At 38.2% G+C, this 3,592-nt stretch overlaps 1 pseudogene; it reads right to left on the minus strand.

Moving 5' to 3' along the window:
• Positions 1-1,032: 1,032 nt before the first annotated feature.
• Positions 1,033-2,181, minus strand: LOC116882343 (annotated as a pseudogene).
• Between the last annotated feature and the right edge of the window lie 1,411 nt (positions 2,182-3,592).

Here is a 3,592-nt window from a genome sequence, read left to right on the forward strand (position 1 = left end):
AAAATTTTTATTAGAAATGATGTGGGTAGGGGTGAGTTCAGTTCATTTATATCATATTGCAATTCAAACACACATCCTGAGTTTAAAAACATGCTGACTGTTGGGGTCTGTTATCGAAGGAATGAGACTGAGACAAAGTGAAAGTTATGCAAAGCCTTATTCTATGCCAAGCATTAGAAATCAGACTGACCGGTTAGGGCTGCCTGCAAAGAGAGCGACCCCGTCCAGATCTCACAGGCTGGTTTTATAGGGCATAACCGCAGACCCAAGGTATGTGGCTTCTATTGTTAAGGTGTTTACTCCCAGAATTGATACCCGGAACCGATACCAGGATCTACTGGGGCGTTTATTCCTGGAATGAAGTCCGTGGATGTAAACAACAATATTGCTACCTAGTCAATATGGAGTCGCTCTGGCTAAGCAGGCCCTAATAGTTAAACAGATTTTAACATTAAATCGGCCCTAACACTGACCATCAATTCTTCCTTCTAGAACTTTCATTAAGACAGATCTATTTATTATCATGGATGTTTTACTTAACATGGTGAACTGTAGGTTTAGTAATTTAACTGCTTTCTCTTCTCCACCCACCACTTTTTAAAAGATTTTATTTATTTATTTGAGAGCACAAGCAAGGGGAGAGGCAGAGGGAGAGGGAGAAGGAGGCTCCCTGTTGAGCAGGAAGCCCGACACAGGGTTCGATCCCAAGACCCTGGGGTCACAGCCTGAGCTGAAGGCAGATGCCCAACCAACAGCCAACCAGGCACCCCCTAGCTATTTTATTTTCTTAGTGCCACTAAACATCTGGTCAGAAACAGGCAACAATATCTCTCATCCTGACCACTGTTTTAAAATACAACATATAAGAGTACTGTACCAAAAACACATTTTAAAACACTCTACTGCTCCTGCTGAAGCTTCAGTTTGCAGCCATTTTTATGGAAAAGTTCTAGTATCGAATACTCACTTAGAAAGAATCGCTCACTGGGACCCTAGTGTTGCCTTCAGAGATGCAGAGGTCTTTTTTCAGTGTTACATTACACTCCTTTGTTCTTTCATGGGTTTCTTTTGAAGGTTTTCCTCAGTTTGCTTCTGCACCTTTATTTTTGTTTGTTTGCTCATTTCCTTTAGTAGAGTCTCAGGTAAGGCAAGTTGATAGCCATATAAATAATCATATGGGTGAAAGTGATCAACTACTATTAACACAGGCATAGCTGTACCTTTCCATAGTGAGAAGAAATTGCAAAATCAGAACAGCAACTGGAATCCTCTATAGGAGGGACGTAGTTACATTTCCAAAGAGGTCTGCCCAGAGAAGCTTACATTAGATGGTGGGGTTTGGTTTTTTGGTTTGTTTGTTTTGTTTGTTTTTTGGGGTTTTTTTTTGGGCAAAAAGGGATAGAAAGCTTCTTTTCCAGTGGAATTTCTGGAATTCCCTTCTTCTATGTTTAGTATTTCCATGCATCTCCTCAGGGCTAAGACTTCAGAGGTGGAAATGGGTATAGATGTGCATTTAAACCACATGAACAAATCTCAAGGGGTCTTTGCTCAGCGCATACCTGCCTCCATTCACAGTAGCCCTGCTTCACATCACACTTGCATCTTCTCCCATGTAGATGGTTCTTCAGGATCATAGGTTATAAGCAGCCATCTCAAGTCACCCAGTATGACATATATATCATCATCTGCTTTCATGAACCAGTCAGCATATTCTAGACAATGATCATGGACATACTGGAGGGCTTTAATTGTCTTCTGGTGCAATTGGTCTCTGCCTACTTTGGTGCTTAATTCTTTAGTAGAAAAGCCTTTATTTTCTTCTGGGTTCATAAACCATGCTTTATTACAACAATGGGTCCTTGTAGCTCTGATATATTTGGCCACTTGTAGGATTTGAGGTCCTGTCATAACCCAGCAAAGAATTTTCACCTGATATAAGGTTCCAGGTCCAGTGAACTGTGTTTCCATGTTTCTGATAACTAGTATCTGCTGTCAATGTCATCTGTCTTTCTAGAGATTCTGGCTGGTATCATCTGGATTCTTACATGAGGGTAATTCTTCAGAATGTTAGGCTGGATATCACCCTGTTCTTCCAGCAAAATACTAAATAACTGAGAACCTAAGAAAAATAGGATTGCTGATCCAGAGAGTAAAATAATGCAGCCAAGAATTTGAGGCCATTTTCATTAGCATATTTTTGACTTACTAGGATTGTGAGTTGGCAGAGACAGCCCAGTGTGCTCCCACGCATGTGCTCTACTCTCCAGCATTATTTTTAATAAGCTGTTTGTATGTGTACATATATGTGGGATTCTGTGTTACTTTATGTGAGCATATACATTGTTTCCATTACATTTATTGCTCTGTAACAACTGTGAAAGCTGTCAAATTTATCACTTTGAATCAAAGTTGCTTGTGGCAATTTTCAGGGTTATTAAATATATTATAGGCTCAGATCATAAATGAGAATTTTGGAAATCTCCAAAAATTCTTCTCAAAATCAACTTCAAAACAAAGATAGGTCTGTTAGGAATGGACATTCTAATGACTTTTAACAAACACTAAAATATGTAAATTGAGTTTCTTTTTCAGTTTTATGTTCAGAAAAAGGTATTGTAGGCTTAATAAGGATATTTTATTTTGAAGCATTCTCTCTTCTAAATTGATTTGTTTTGTATTATGTCTCTGAAAAATCATTTCTAGATCTTCAGTTATTTAAATGTTGGGGTTGAATTGATTACAGGGGTAGAAGAAGGGTGATAAATTTAAGGACCTTTCTTGTAAGGAATATTAAGCATAGAGTCCCTCTCTGGGTGTTAGTTTAATCCATTTAATGAGACAATGCAAAAAAGGTCACATTTTTCAGAGGTAATAAAAGTAAGCATGGTCTGCCTGCATACACAACCAGAGCACTGACTGCAGACAACTGTATAAACAATTAATTATGCAAACAAGTCAATCTGCCTGCAGTTATTAATCAACTGTTCTGCACCTAGCAGTGTGCTAGACAGCACATGATGCAGAGTGATGGCCTTCCAGATACATGCTAATTTCTCGGGAATTATTTTGGGAAATAAAATAACAAAAGCTATTCAAGTTAAAGGCAATTGGTATTTAAAAATCAATGTGCAGTCATTATTTGGTTTTCAGTCATAACCCCAAATCACTGCTCTACACTTGTCCTTTCCACTGACTTGAGGAGGTCACTTAAATTTACAAAGGGCCCTAAATCACAAACATAACTGTCTAGTAACTTTGGGATGGCTAGATGAAACTCAGATAGACAGAAAGACAAATTGAGTTATGTTCTTCTGGTTGTCTAAGAATATCACTTTGAAGGATTTGGCTGCTTTAAGTACTTCCTTAAAAACAAAACAAACAACACAACAACACCAACAATAAACCAGCTTTCCTCCTTAAAGAGAATGTTGTGCTTTAGCTTCCTTTTTAAACATTAGGATATAAAAATCTGACATTTGGATCAGCTTCAGGATTCCAAGAGGAAAGAGATGGCATGCGCAAATCAGGTATTTCAAAGAACCTTTTATTTACAAAGAAAAGAAAAGAATTACCAGGGTAGAGCCAGCATATA

This window comes from Lontra canadensis, unplaced genomic scaffold, assembly GCF_010015895.1.
Source record: "Lontra canadensis isolate GAN:19392208 unplaced genomic scaffold, GSC_riverotter_1.0 scaffold83, whole genome shotgun sequence".
In the NCBI taxonomy this organism is placed as follows: Eukaryota; Metazoa; Chordata; class Mammalia; order Carnivora; family Mustelidae; genus Lontra; species Lontra canadensis.